Consider the following 16393-nt stretch of genomic DNA (forward strand, 5'->3'; position numbering starts at 1 on the left):
TCAGCCCACACACCCCCTCACCCCCACCCCACTTAACCCCGCCCCCCCACACACACCCTCCCGGCCCGCTGTCTATTCACACGTTATCTTGTGTCTTACAGGACTTGCCGGAGATATGGCCGGTCCATCCGGAGCCCCCTGCCCCCATCCAGTACCAGAGTCAGTGCCCCCCAGACAGCCGAGCACTGACGGGGAGAGCAGCCCGAACACTAGCCCTCTGCCTGAGACTCAGGACATCCCGGAGCTTGGGTCAGAAGATGAAACTGACTTTCCTACAATCTGTCTCCTACATCCTCCAACATTCCAGAGACTATCGCCTCAGTTGGGCACATTAGTGAAGAGGCTCCTGGGACACTATATGGTGCACACCACACATCGCATATGGTACAGTAGGTGAAGGTCGGAGCAGCCGAGGGACCGGACAGTGGGAGGGCCACCGACCCCAGGAACTAGCTGCCGTCCAGACAGGTCCCAGGATTCTGGAACATCCAGTCCCAGCCACAGTGCAGATGCAGTCAGAGACCGAGGGACTACAGGAGGGAATGGCAGCAGGCATCCAGCACCTGCAGGCGCAGGTGGAGGAGTCTATACGCGTGCAGGAGCAGAGGGTGGTGCCGGTCATGCGTGTCACCCAGGCCAACACCGCACAGGTGGCGTCCACGGTGGAGGCATTGGAGGCGATGGTTAACGCTATGGATCAGCATGTCCATGGCCTGGGGCATTCTGTGCAAGCGGTGGCCAAATCCCAGGACAGGGCTGCCCTTTCACAGGCAGCCATGTTCCAGAGCCACCTGAACATTGCAGCGGCGCTCCTCAGCATGGCCCAGTCGCAGCAGGCCATGGCTGTGAATGTCGGTGACATTGCCCAGGCGCTGGCCAGCATTGCGCAGACATTGGGCGGGGTGGCCCAGTCCCAGAGGGAGGTGGCCCAGTCACTGGCTGATGTGGCACAGTCACAGCATGACTTGGCGCAGTCCCAGACGGTGATGGTCCACTCCCTGTGCTCCATGGCCGCGAGCGTGCAGACCCTGGTGGAGACCTCAGCGGGTCTCCAGGACTGGCAGGGGTGGCCTCGGGGGATGGCTCCGCTCACACTACCATCCAATGGAGTAGTCCAGGGGCCATCGGGGTCCCCGGGGGAGGGGGAGATGCTGGGGCCCGTGCCAGTGACTCCCGCAGTTGAGGTGCCGGAACACCGCAGCACCTCGGACTCCACCCCCCCCCCCTCCTGTCCCTGGTGCATCTGGTGGGCAGTGGGCAGAACAGGGCGGCACCACACCACCCGGGTCACCCGAGCAGCGGCCGGGCTCATCCAAGCCAGTTGACCCAGGAGACACATGCCAATGGGGACACTTGTCGCGGGGTAGGACTCACAGCAGGCTACCTCCACTCATGCTGTACCATCTGGAGAACCACCCAGGCATTAGGGCCCGTAAGGTCAGAAAGTTAGACACCAGTTAGGTTGGCATGGGTGCAGGGCACAGTTCAGTTATAGGGGCTAGGGCATAGACTGTGTCTGCATTTCCTCACAAAAAATACCTGTTAACACCGTTAAAACCTGCCTCAGTGCTCAGCACAGATTCGCCACCCCTCCCCTACCATCCCCACCCCCCCAGTATATACCATTTTCGGGGTGCTGGAGCCTCCCGATTTGGCGTCAAACCGGCGCCGAACCCGATTTTTGCCTCGGAAGCTATTCTCTAGCCAATCGTGTTTTGCTATTGCGGCGTCGGCAATCGGAGAATCCTGCCCTATGTTCTCCCGCTGAAGGTGAATTGGAACTGATTTGCATGAAGCAATTCAATATCCCTCGTCAGGTACATTTATGCAACACAAAGAGTACGAGGGATTCCCGAGGGTATCCCACTATCGGGCTGTCATTTTGAGGTCCTGGGGCCGCCCCACCCCTGGCATTGCAACACAGCCCCCCCTGCATCACAGGGGGACTGTGTGTGTGGGGGGGTCTCCGTGGGGGTCTCACTGACTATGGAGTCTCTGTGGGGGGATCTTCCTAACTAGGGTTTTCTAGGGGGCATTTCCCTATCAAGGGGGTCTTTGTAGCTAGGGTGTCTCTGCAGAGGGTCTCTGGGGCATCTCCCTATCTCGGGAGTCTCTGAGGGGTCTCCCTATCTAGGGGGTCTCTGCAGAGGGTCTCTGGGGCATCTTCCTATCTCGGGAGTCTCTGAGGGGTCTCCCTATCTAGGGGGTCTCTGGTGGGTTGGGGATAGTATGGGAGGGGTGGGCAGTTCATGCATTGTGGGGTGAGGATGCCCCTCGGGTGAACTTTGGGAGGAACTTTCTTAAGGAATTTCCCCTTTGGCCCATAGCGAGGTCCACCATGTCAGGTCACCAGTAATGACCTGCACCCACATGATCCCCAACCCAGAGGACCGGAAAATCGTGAGGGCCAGGACAATATGGTGCCGGGCCCACTTAGTGGATGCAAATTGGTCATTGGGAGCCATTGCATCTATTAGCATCCTCCTGCTGGCATGAACCTTGCTCCCGCTGCCAGCAGGGGGCACAGCAGTTGGTTCGGCTCCCATTGCAAACCTCAATTTCGGCCAGTACCCAATTCTCTGTCCGATCACGATCTGCATTGCTGGCGCGGTGGAGAATCCAGCCCACAGTTACACTGAGGTATTTTGGACAACATACTGTCCATTGACAGGTGCAAGATGACTGCAAGATGCTTTTCCATTTTGGAGTAATTGGACTCCTTACAGCATTATCTCGCCAAAACTCCAAAAGAGATTGATTTCTTATCAGAAGTATCCATGGGATACTGATGATTCAAATGTTTTTGAATTTGTACAGATCCCTAATATAATTCGAAAATAACATTCAAGTTCAACAACACTAAATCATAAAAAAATTGTTCTGTTTAGTCTTTGGAAACAGTTACCAGATCTGGCACGCCTGTTGCTTTTTTGACTTATTAGGATATCTTGTTTTACTCACTTGGACAGAGCCTGGGAACATTTTGGAGTGTTACATATAGGGTTTTCCTTAGAAGGGGGTTTGCTGGGGAGTTCCTCTCAAACAAAATCTTTCTTCTCCTCGAAATGATGAACTGGATCTTTCCCTTGTTTATAGTTGTATTAATCTGCAATGGCTTTGCGTCTTCACACATGCTGCATAAAATTATTTTAAATAGAATAGTTTGCTCTGTAGTTTACTCTGTGTAGTCTTCCTAGGTTAAAAGTCAGGGGCTCAAATATCCTTGGTGCTCAGGGGAATGTCTACTTGTGTTGATCGACTGGGAATGCAGTGAAGCAAGTGGAAAATTGGCTGGGACTCAAATACACTGTGCCTCAGCCTATACTCTCAGTTTCCAACAGGGTCAGCTTGAGACAGAATTCCACCTCCCTAAAATGTGCCGAATGATGTTGGGTGAAGTGGAGTTCAGGTGGAAATACCTGGCATGCTGTATTTCAAGCAATACTTATGAAAGAATGTTGCAGATGCTTCTAAATAACTCTGTAGCGTTACAGTTTGTCAAGTCTTTCCACTTATCTTTACCATTGGAGCAGTTGTCACAACCTACTGTGAGATTGGGAGCTTCAAAATACAAAGGCCGGTCGGTCATCGGTGTCTTCAGATGCAGGTTGTGGAAATAATGGCAGGTGGCACAGAGCACCTCTCATGCAGCCTGATCTGCCTGACGTCCCTTCAGTGAGCGTCCTCTTCTTCTCAGCCACCAGATTGGGCAATTCTTTTCAGCATAACCATTGACATCAGTAATGTTGCTGTGGGCATCCATGTACTTCATTCTGTCCTGATGGTAACCCTCGGTGCCTCTTCCCAGACTTGTTCCCACTCTCCCATCCACCCACCCACCCCCCAACCTAAATTTTATAAATTAACTTCTGTCGCTGTCAAAAGTAGGACTGAAGTTATGGAAAACAATTCCTTCCTGGTGTACCATTGACCATATAAAGATAATGGTTATTTAAATTTGGGCAATGCTTCTCACCAGTCATCATCATAAAGTAAAAGGGCGGTCAGAATGACCTCAGTTAAATTACCATTTTATTAGCGTGGGTTGGAGTCCAATGGCATGTATTCAACTGAGGTTAGCTGAAATGTTCTGCTGAATTTGCAAGTTACTTTGAGTGACAGAAGAGGATGAGGTGGGAGCTGGTTTTCCATCTTGCATCCAAATCAGGGATTTGTTATTAAATGTGCCACCAAGCATGGGCAAGTCCAAGTGCTAATGAATCACATCTGGACACACTGCATTCTCATTGACAAATGATTGAGTCAATTTGGATAAGTGGTAAACAAACCTCTGGACTGCTAGTGGGAGTCAGATTAATATTGAGTATGCAGTCACAACTCTCTGTGTGTTTCATCAGTAACAACTAACTCACTGTGTTGATTTTTATTTTCGTCCATAAGGTGAACAAAAACAACAGACTTAAGAACACCTTTGAGAACACCCCAGTCCCCCAATCATTAACATGCCTCAATACAGTTATTATTTTCCTTTATTTTGCTTACATTCCTTTGACACTGAGAAAGGTTTGTAGGGCCGTATAATGGAAGACAATTGATTACCCAATGCTGCTCATCAGATTAGTCACTTCCACTTTTTCATGGAATAAAAGGGACAGCAGCATTATGGATATCAGATCCGCTGAGTGACAGAAATCAGAGATTGGTGTTTAATGGATGCTTTTCAGATTGGAGGAGGATTTAGAGAGGAGTTTCCCAGGGGCCAGTGTTAGGATCCCTCTTCCCGATGCACATTAATGACCTAGACCTTGGTGTACAGGGCACAATTTCAAAATTTGGGGAGCATACTTGGAAGTATTATGAACTGTGAGGGTGATAGGAGAACTTCAAAAGGACATAGACATGTTTGGGAAAATAGTAGGATTGGAAAAGGTGACATGAAGTTTGCAGACTGGAAAGCCCTAGTTTTAACTACGTTCACATTTGAGTGATCAGCGGTGTGACGAGAAACTCGTCCACTGTTGCAGAAATTAGGTTTGGGATATTTTAATTCCCAGACCTCATTTAAACCCTGCTAGCCAATATCCACCCATTCCAGACAGAAAATCAGTGGGAAGTTGAAAAAAAATCGCAGAGCCTGGTCACCTGGTGATTGGAGACAAGAGGCTGGACCTGCTACCTGGACATCCTTCAGGGGCGGGTCCCTGAATTGAGGAGGGGCGAATAAATTCCTGTTACGGAAGGTTTAAATATCATCGGGATCCAGAATGCATGGGGGGTGAGGAGTGGAGGTGTGTGGAACGGAAGTGGGGGGGGGGGGTCGGATTTGGGAGTTTGGGGATATATTCTAATCTGAATTCACTGCCTGAAAGGGTAGTGAAAGCAGCTTCAAAAGTAACCTTAAAAGGAATAAGATAATTACTTGAAAAGGAAAATCTTTAGGGTTATGCATAAAGAGTAGGGGAGTTTTGTTTAGTTCGTTCGGGGATGTTGGAATTGCTGACAAGTCCAGCATTTATTACTAATTCCTAGTTGGTCTCGAGAAGGTGGTGCTGATTTTCCTTCTTGAGCTATTGCAGTCTGTGAGGTGGAATTACACCCACGGTGTTGTTGGGCAGGGATTTTAGGAATTTAACCCGGGATGATATCGCTACACCAGTATATTTCCATGTCAGGATGGTATGTGACTTGGAAGAGAACTTGAACATGGTGGTGTTTTCATGAATCTGCTGCCCTTGTTCCTCTGGGTGATATAATATGCCGCTTTGGGAGGTGCTATCACAAAAACCATGCTGCATTGCTGCACTGAATCTTGTATATGGTCACACTGTGGCCATAGCTCACCTGTGTTGAATGATATGAAACTTTGAGGTGGTGAATGGGGTGCTGATCAAGCAGGCTGCTTTGTCCTGGATGTTGTTGAACTTCGAGTGGTGCACTCATCCAGGCAAGTGAATAAAGTGCACCATTGCACTCCTGACTTGTGCCTTGTGGATGGATGGTCGACAGACTTTGGGAAAATCATCAAGTGAGTTGCTTGCTACAGAATATCCAGCTTTTGAGGTCCTCTTGTGGGCATAGTATTTGTGTGGCTGGCCCATTTAATTTTCTGATCAATAGTGGCCCCAGGAGGTTGGTGCCGGGGGATTTGATGATAATATTATTGTCTGGCACTTGTGTGGTGCAGGTATTGCATGTCACTTATCAGCCCAAGCATAACGTTGCATGTGTTTTGCTCCATGCGGGCATGAACTGTTTCACTATCTAAAGAGTTGTGAATGTTTTGTAAGGGCCACGAAGAATCCAGCACGAGTTTTAAGGATACAAAATAATGTTTATTTACTATAACAATATATACATAACAGTAGCAGTAACTTCCCTTGCTACCTTCTCCTTCCTGCTGGTTCCTGAACTGGCCAGCTTATTTATATTAGGAGTTTCTCCGCCCCCCTCATTGGGGAAGTTCATACTCCCATAGGATTGTGGGATAGTCATTAGTCCCCAGCCAATCGTAAGTAGGCAGGTTATAACATCCCTCCCTTCCCAAAGTCCAAGGAATCCACCGAAGACCCTGGCGAAGGAAGGCGTCAAACTCGTTTGGCCGCAGGCCGGACGCCATTTGCACGCGGCGCTGGATCAGGCGGCGTATAACGAGACGGAGACCGGCGCTTCCGTGATGAACGGCGCGGTTGTACATCCACGGCCTGTGGACCCGAGGATTCCCCCTCTGATTCATCCTGTGTCTCCATTTCAGAGTCAGAGTCTGCTGCCTCCGTCATGTCAGCATTTCTATCTCCATTCGGTCCCGTAACGACCTGCGCAGGCTTCGAGTGAGGCACCAGTGGAAGATTTTGAGGACTACCTTCCCTTGTCTCTGGTCTTTGCGGCTGTTGAACTGAGCTCCGGGGGCGGGGAATCTTTTGAGGGGATGATCTTCTGGACCGGACGTGGTCTACATGTTTTCGCTGGAGACGACCCTGGGCTTGCACTTGGTAAGATATAGGGCCCGTTTGGCGAAAGATTACACCAGGAACCCATTGGGCACCACCAGCAAAATTCCGCACGAATACTGGGTCACCGGGTGCAAACTGCCGAATCGGACGATGCCGAGACAATCCCCGTCCCTGCCGTTCTTGTGTGCGGCGTACTTTTGCGCCAATGTCCGGGAAGACCATACTAAGGCGGGTGCGAAGTCTTCGGCCCATTAGGAGTTCTGCGGGAGCTACCCCAGTCACTGCATGGGGGGTGGTCCTGTACGTAAACAAAAAGCGAGCCAGTCTCGTGTCCATTGATCCAGAAGACTGCTTCTTTCGGCCTCTTTTGAATGTTTGCACTGCACGCTCTGTCAACCCATTTGAAGCCGGGTGGTAAGGGGCAGTGCGGATATGGCGGATGCCGTTCATCTTTGTAAACCTAGCAAACTCCTCACTCGTGAATGGAGTGCCATTATCCATGACCAGTACCTCGGGGAGGCCATGCGTACTAAATGATAAACGCATCTTTTCAATTGTTGTGCAGGACGTTGTCCCCTGCATCTTATGCACCTCCAGCCATTTGGACTGGGCGTCAATTAGTAGAAGGAACATGGATCCCTGAAAAGGGCCTGCGAAATCTGCATGTAAGCGTGCCCAAGGCCGCCCTGGCCATTCCCAGTGATGTAGGGGCGCGGCCGGCGGAAGCTTCTGATGCTCCTGGCAAATGGAGCAGTTTTGGGCCACCTTCTCAATGTCGGTGTCGTGGCCTGGCCACCAGACATAACTCCGGGCCAACATTTTCATCTTGGTCACGCCCGGATGCCCATTGTGCAAGTCTGATAATATCAGCTCCTGGCCTTTTTCCGGGACAATCACACGCGGCGCCCACAAGAGGATGCCGTCTTCCACGCTGAACTCTGACAGCTTGGAGGAAAATGCCCGCAACTCGCCTGGGAGCTGTCTATGCTGCCCACCATACAGGACTATGTGCCGAACCTTTGACAAGACTGGCTCCGTCTGGGTCCACTCACGGATCTGTGATGCCGTGACAGGCAAGGTGTCCATAAAATTTAGGGTTGCAACCACCTCACCGGTCGTGGGGGTCGACATGGGGCCGGTCGATAAAGGCAATCGGCTCAGTGCGTCGGCATTTGCTATCTGCGTACCTGGTTTGTGCTCCAGAGAATACTCATATGCAGCAAGCAACAAAGCCCAGCGCTGGATCTGTGCAGAAGCAATGGGCGGTATTGGCTTATCCTCTCTGAAGAGTCCCAGCAGGGGCTTATGATCAGTCACGATAGTGAAATGGCGGCCGTACACATACTGGTGGAAGTGTTTCACCGCGGAAACCACTGCCAGGCCCTCCTTCTCGATCTACGCATACTTTTTCTCCGCTGCAGTCAATGTGCGGGAGGCGAAAGCTATCGGTCGCTCGGCCCCGTTCTCCATCTTGTGGGACAGGACAGCCCCAATACCATACAGGGATGCATCACATGTGACGAGCAAAGGCTTTCCCGGATCATAGTGGGTTAGTAACCCAGACGACGACAATTGTTGCTTTACCCGCCGGAAAGCGGTTTCTTGTGGCTGACCCCAAACCCAGGTGTGATTTTTCTTTAGCAGCAGGTGCAAGGGGGCCAGCGTAGTTGCCAGATTGGGGAGGAACTTCCCGTAATAGTTTACGAGACCAAGAAAAGAACGAAGATGCGAAGTGTCAGTCGGGGTGGGGGCATGTTGAATTGCACGCACCTTCTCTGCGACGGGGTGCAGACCCTCGCGGTCCACCCGATAACCTAGGTAGACTACTCCTTTTGCCTGAAATACGCACTTTGTGTGACGTAAACGGACTCCAGCCTCCGAAAGGCGTCTAAGGACAGCCTCCAGATTTTCCAAATGCTCTTGCTCCGATGTCCCTGTAATCAACACGTCATCTAGGTAAACAGCCACACGTGGTAAACCTCTCAAAATGCCCTCCATAACACGTTGAAAAATTGCGCAGGCAGAGGATACTCCAAATGGCAACCGTGTATATTCATACAGGCCCCGGTGTGTGTTAATTGTTACATATGGTCGGGAGGCAGGGTCCAGCTCCAACTGCAGGTAGGCGTGACTCATATCTAATTTTGTGAATGAGAGTCCACCTGCAAGTTTCGAGTAGAGATCCTCTATGCGAGGCATTGGGTATCGGTCGAGTCGGGAAACTGTATTCACTGTAAGTTTATAGTCGCCACACAAGCGAACTGTGGCATCTGGCTTCATTACTGGTACAATTGGTGCTGCCCAGTCAGCAAAACGGACGGGCCTAATAATACCCAAACTCTCCAAACGAGTGAGCTCCCCTTCTACCTTCTCGAGCAAAGCGTAAGGCACTGGGCGCGCCCGGAAATAGCGCGGCGTGGCTCCTGGTTCAACTTGGATACGGGCTACGGCCCCTTTTATTTTCCCCAAACCAGGCTGGAATACCTCTGGGTATCGTCCTAGCACCTCAGTCAACCCTCCAGAAACTGTTTGGAGGATGTGCTGCCATTGCAACCGCAAATGGCGCAACCAGTCCCGACCCAACAGGCTGGGCCCATGGCCACGCACTACGATAAGTGGGAAATGCCCCTCCTGGCGTCCATAGACAACAGGGGTCATTGTAGTTCCTGCAATGTCCACTGGTTCCCCCGTGTAGGTGGCCAACCTGGCCTGTGAGTCAGTTAATGTAAGAGTCTGTATACCCTGCTTGTTGGGGTCGAATGTCCTCTGGGCGATCACGGAGACCGCTGCGCCAGTATCGAACTCCATCTCCAGCGGGTGGCCATTGACCCGTACTGTCACCTTTATGGGGGCCACACGGGGAGCTGCCACACAATGCAGCTGCAGGCAGTCGTCCTCCGTCTCCACGTCCTCAGGAGTGGTCGCTGCAGGTTCATCCACATGGAAGGTACGGCCTCTGGGCTGGTCCCAGTTACGGCGCCTGGGCTGGTCCCAGTTTCGGTCGGAACGACGGCGCCTCTGGCGTCCCCAGGACTGGCGTCCCCAGGACCGCCGTCCGCGACGGGGTCGGCGCCTACAAGTCTGACACGGACACGGCTCCTCATCCATTGGCTCTGGAGAAGGCTCCCTTCGGGGAGGAATGTCCGATGGCCTCTGGCGTCGGTCTGGTCGTTGCCTCGCCCAAGGTACCACAGGAGTGCGGGGGGACGTTTTCGGGCGGAAAGGGTTGCGCCCCAAGGCATGCACTTCCATTCCCTGTAGCTCCTGTACTCCTCGCTCTGCGCTCTCTCGGGACAAGACTATTTGTATTGCCTGTTGAAAAGTCAATGTTGGCTCTGCTAACAACTTTCTCTGGGTTGCTGCATTTTTAATACCACAAACCAAACGGTCGCGTAACATTTCTGACAAGGTCTCACCATAGTCACAGTACTCCGCAATCCCGCGTAGCCTGGATAAAAAAATCGGCAAGGGATTCTCCAGGGGTCCTCTCAGCGGTATTAAACTGGTAACGCTGGACTATCGTGGACGGGGTTGGGTTAAAGTGTTGCCCCACTATATTCACAAGTTCGTCAAACGTTTTGGTGTCCGGCGCAGCTGGGTACATAAGGCTCCTAATCACCCCAAACGTATGCGGCCCGCAGGCGGTGAGCAATATGACCACCTGCCGCTCGTTTTCAGTGATATTGTTTGCCCGGAAATAGTAACGCATCCGTTGTGTGTACTGGTTCCAGCTTTCCAGCGCAGCATCAAAAACATCCAAACGTCCGTACAGAGGCATGGTATAATAGCAAACAACTTCCAACCTGTATCCAACAAAAATCCAGGGAGGTGGCTTCAGCAGTGTAGACAGCTATTCACTTTTACCTTCGTCGCCAGTTTTGTAAGGGCCACGAAGAATCCAGCACGAGTTTTAAGGATACAAAATAATAACGTTTATTTACTATAACAATATATACATAACAGTAGCAGTAACTTCCCTTGCTACCTTCTCATTCCTGCTGGTTCCTGAACTGGCCAGCTTATTTATACTAGGAGTTTCTCCGCCCCCCTCATTGGGGAAGTTCATACTCCCATAGGATTGTGGGATAGTCATTAGTCCCCAGCCAATCGTAAGTAGGCAGGTTATAACAGAATGAAATTGAAATTGTGCAATCATTAGTGGGTATCACTATTTCATGATGTAATTGCTGAAGGTGTTTGGTCCTAGGGCTTCCTTAATGTTTTTGTTCATCAGTTTCCTGAGGCAAAGATGTTTGATCTCCAACAATCACAACCATTTCTTTGGTGCTATATATGGCACCAATGGCACTAATTGAATAGCTCTTTCAAAAACCCTCCACTGTAAGGTTCAAAGTCAAGTCACCCGCCCACCCCGCCCAGCTCCCACTTCAGGAGCACAGGTGAAACTGTCAACTCTCTGTAGCTTCCAACCCTCTCATTTGTAACTGGGAAAATTGCTTCCAATATAGGGGCTACATGGTACATGTGGAAAAATTATGTTGCAATTTTGATAACCATTGTTGCAAAAGATTTCCTGTTGTCTGTCCCTGTTTGCTCTCTGATCTATGATTTCAAGACTGGTCACTTAAAAATAACCCAAAGATTTCAACTTCCCAGGTCTGCCTCCTGTGTATATTTGCTTTCTCCTGTTCTGTGAGATTGGGTATGGCCAGGGAACAGGGGTACCAAGGAAAGAACATCCTCAGCCCCAGTCTGGTGGAAAACTTGTAGCCAATATATCGGGTGAAAGGATGCACAACAGTCTTGCAGTGACATGTGGTTCAATGCCTGGGCCCAGAAGGCGATACACAAACTGTGGGTGAATCATGTGTTTACATTGGGGCCTTAAACATTTTGTTCTCTGCCAGAGCTTCTGAGGTGACAGTCCCCAGACGTCCACCACTGCTACCCCACTGCTCTGGCAGGTACACACACAATGATGGGGGAATTGCCATTTTTGTACAGGACAGTCAAATTCCCCAGACCTGAATTCTCACATAGGTTCACTGTTGGAGGCACCCAGCAGGATCTGTGGATTTTCAGCATCATAATGTTCAGGCGGACACGAGTTGGATGTCTGTGGCCCACATGCATTGATACCCAAAGTTCTGTTGCTCCAGCCATAGACAGCACTTGCCTGGCTGATACTCACTTATGGCGTAGGGGAAGCTTAATATGGGACAAAGTATTGCAGAGGATCTTTGTTTAAAAACAGAAAGAGCAATGCGAAACCTCAGACCGTGCTTTGCAATTTAGATTTCAAAACTACATTTTATTTTAAATGTTGCAGAAAATTTGTGCTCTACTTAATGGAAGTGTGCAATAGGATACAGAGTGTGTACCCATGCTGGAGCACCCCCATATATCCTTAGGGGACAGTGAACCTTAAGAGTTAACAACATTTTTCTCATCTTTATTTAACTGATCAGAAGAACAATGTCATCTTGCAAATTTAAAAATGTTAATCTCCTACACTGGTTCAGTGCACTACACCAAACTATTAACTCAGGCAAATATTTACAAAAGATGGTAAGGATTGAAAACAGTTCCTGCATCCCCGTACTGTATAGTTGGCAGTTGAGCAAGCTTAAGGTTTGTTCAATTTTTATTTTACTCTTTCACGGGAGATAGGTGTCACTGTGAAGGACATCCCTAATTGCCCCTGAACTGAGTGGCTTGCTAGGTCACTTCAAAGGGCAGTTAATCAACCATATTGCTGTAGATCTGGAGTCACTTGTAGGCCAGACCAGGTAAGGACGGCAGATTTCCTTCCTTAATGGTCATTAGTGAATCAGGTGGGTTTTTACGACAATTAACAATAATTTCCTGATCACCATTACTGAGGATAGATTTCCATTCCAGATTTTATAAATTAATTGAATTTAAATTCCGCCAAGTGCCGTGGTGGGAATTGAACCCTAGTCCCCAGAATACAAGCCTGGGTCTTTGGATTACTGGTCCACTGACATTACAACCACATCACCATCTCCCCAAATGCGCCCACCTAATATGTTTTTAAGTTGATGTAACCTAAATGCAATTGCTGTCTGCACAATTCTGTTATTTCTTCGTGCAAGACTGAAGCTCAGTTTATAGACCACCTTGATGTCCTCACTGAAAACCATCAAACACATTTTCTGTATTTCTAATCTTCCCTTGGGCAGGATTCTCTGCTTGCTATCGGCGATCAGGCGGAGAATCCCTTTTTACGACTGAATCGGGGGCGATGCCTGTTTTCAGATGTTCCACCCACTCAAAAATGGAGTCATCGAGGAGTACGCCGCACGCCTTTGGGATGGGCTCAGGACGTTACCTGAAGGCCCTCCCCCGATGAGCCGAGTTCCCGACCGCGCGGTTGACTCATGGTGTCAGCGGTTGGGAACCCGGCGTGGCAGCTACGTACTGTGTCCGGTGCCGCCACAGTTGGGGGCGGCCGCTGGCCAGGGGGGCTTCAGCTAGGGCCGGGGGGACTGATTGGGGGTAGCCGGGGGTGGCGAAGGGGTATCCAGGGGTCATTATTGTCATAATGTATACCAGTATATCATGGTGCAGATACACACACACTGATGGACACACAGCAAGACCAATCAACACACACAACACCGCAGCCAATCACCAGTTAGAGCACACTCACTATAAAGACAGGGGGCATCAGAGTTCCCGCTCATTCGGGATACAGCCTCCTACAAGGATAGAGCTTACAGCTTAATTTAATTTATGAACTTTGCAGACTTACAGACTCTCTGAATTGTTTCGTTGCTTTGTTTGATCGTTTCCCTGGTTTGTATATAGTGTTGCTCTCGTTATTCTTGTTGCATACTGCTTCTCTGCACCAGGCACCTTCCCATGTAAATAGCTTAGTTCTCATGTATGTAGTCCTGTAAATATGTCTTCGCACCCCACACTTAGTTAGAAACATTCTCACCACACATTATTTATTGCCACAAACATACATTCTTTTATAAAAGGGGGGATGTCATAATATACACCAGTATATCATGGTGCAGATATACACACACTGATGGACACGCAGCAAGACTAATCAACACACACAACACCGCAAGCAATCACCAGTTAGAGCACACTCACTATAAAGACAGGGGGCATCAGAGTTCCCAGTCATTCGGGATGCAGCCTCCTACAAGGACAGAGCTTACAGCTTACAGCACAGATCCTCACCATGTGCTGAGCGCATAGACTGGTTCGGACAGGCATAGGTCTTTAGTTTAATCTAACATTGTGTTAACCCACAGTGAAAGTATGTTCAACAGTTTCTAACTTAATAAAATAGTGTTGCACTATTTTAAGTGTTGGTGGCCTGTATGTGTTCCACGGATCCAGAGCACCCAACACATCAATTATCCGGCAGGTCGGGTCCGCGCATGGCCGGCGCCATGTTGTACGGTGTGCCCGCTGCAGGTCGTTGCTATGCGGATGTGCGGCAACGGACCCGGCAATTCTCCGGCCGTTTATTTCATGAAGGCCATGTGTTTTAGGTAGCGAGGCTGCTAGCCCCTTCCCGGTCGGAGGGTCGGTGCTGGGGCCTCACCGATTTTTTCATCGTAATACTAGAATCTTCCTCTGGACATAGCCTCAAAATCAGAGCATCCTGCCCCCTATTTCTAAATCTCACTATGTCATTCACTTTGATCTGATTCCAGGGGCGAGATTCTCCGACCCCCCGCCGGGTCGGAGAAACGCCGGGGGCTGGTGTGAATCCCGCTCCCGCCGGTTTCCGAATTCTCCGGCACCGGATATTCGCCGGTTGGCGGGCCCCCCCCCCCTCCCCCCCCGCGATTATCCGGCCCGGATGGGCCGAAGTCCCGCCGCTAAAATGCCTGTCCCGCCGGCGTAGATTAAACCACCTACCTTACCGGCAGGACAAGGCAGCGCGGGCGGGCTCCGGGGTCCTGGGGGGGGCACGGGGCGATCTGGCCCCGGGGGGGTGCCCCCACGGTGGCCAGGCCTGCGATCGGGGCCCACCGATCCGCAGGCGGGCCTGTGCCGTGGGGGCACTCTTTCCCTTCCGCCTTCGCCACGGTCTCCACCATGGCGGAGGCGGAAGAGACTCCCTCCACTGCGCATGCGCGGGAATGCCGTCAGCGGCCACTAACGCTCCCGCGCATGCGCCTCCCTGAGATTTAATTTCCGCGCCAGCTGGCGGGACGGAAGCCTTTTCCGCCAGCTGGCGGGGCGGAAATTCGTCCGGCGCGGGCCTAGCCCCTTAAGGCTGGGGCTGGGCCCCCCAAGATGCGGAGCATTCCGCACCTTTGGGGCGGCGCGATGCCCGACTGATTTGCGCCATTTTGGGCGCCAGTCGGCGGACATCGCGCCGATAACGGAGAATTTCGCCCCAGGTATCCACCAATAGCAGTTTGACCAGATAGTGTGCAACATAACCTAATGTGTGGTCATCATACTGTTTCCCTGATAATGGCAAAGCTGAGATTGGGAGGTAACTATGGAAAAACCCAAGCACACTATCCAATGTTCAAGCAACACTGTAATTAGAAGCCCTCGATGTTACAATTGACCACATTGTCTCAACCCAAAGCAAATGGATCAGACAGTAATAGGTTTGCTACCCTGAGGGAAAGGAAATGAAAAGATTGTTCCCTTACTGAAGCTGTATAATGATTGCACCTGCTTGGAATCACATCACATTTACAATCCTCCAGGAGCTCATACCATCTATGTTTGCCTCCCACAATGTGAAAGTATCAGCATCAAGTAACGTGCCTTCAGGAGTCTTTAGGCACCTAATTTTAAGACCTTCCAGATAAGCATATGACCTTCCAGAATTATCCAAAACAGGCTTCAATCAATGAGCTTACCTGTAGATCTGTTAAAGTGTAACAACACAAGAGCCTTCTCCTTATGTTGATTTTCTTTCCTGTAGCGGAATGGAACCAGCACATCTAAAGGAATCAAAGCAGCGTTCGCAGGCCAGAGACTCTTGGCAGACTACCAAGCTGAGTAGACTGTTATAGGGGTGAATATTAAAGAAGCGACTGCACTCTTCAGGTAGGACCACTCTAAAATTAAAAGGTGATCTTTGTCTTGCACCACATACAATACCCAACGACGCATGCACAATGAAATTTGTACCTCTTCATATGGCTTGTGATTCTATGAATATAGTTCTTGTATTGTGTGTTACATACATTTGAGGTTGTAGATGGAAATGACTTGCATTATGACGTACAAAAGTTTAAAAAAAAGAATTGGGGATTGAATTTCTGTGAGAATTTTCCCATCGTCTGCCCTAATCTCAGTGGACAATCGATACATGCAGCAAAGAACCCGCGTGGATGTTGTTAATACCATTTCTGAATTTACACAAAATTCTGCTGAATTTATGGCAGATGAACCCCAGTGGAAAGTAGTTGTATTGGGGTGATTTGTAACCTGGGTGAGTGCTTAGGTCTGGGTTGGAGTTAAATCCAGAAAAATATGAGCAAATCAGGAAGTTGGCTCCAACC

General features: G+C 50.1%; 1 protein-coding gene across 1 annotated transcript in view; it reads left to right on the forward strand.

Annotated features, from left to right (window-relative positions):
* The window catches only part of LOC140388067 (potassium voltage-gated channel subfamily A member 1-like), a 305257-nt gene that overhangs the window by 77659 nt on the left and 211205 nt on the right, over positions 1 to 16393 (forward strand). The window contains exon 3 of the transcript XR_011934077.1: positions 15811 to 15935. The gene's annotated coding sequence lies outside the window, so the exon portion shown is untranslated. The remainder of the gene's footprint in view (positions 1 to 15810; positions 15936 to 16393) is intronic.

The sequence above is a fragment of the Scyliorhinus torazame genome, chromosome 13 (genome assembly GCF_047496885.1).
Source record: "Scyliorhinus torazame isolate Kashiwa2021f chromosome 13, sScyTor2.1, whole genome shotgun sequence".
Taxonomy (NCBI): domain Eukaryota; kingdom Metazoa; phylum Chordata; class Chondrichthyes; order Carcharhiniformes; family Scyliorhinidae; genus Scyliorhinus; species Scyliorhinus torazame.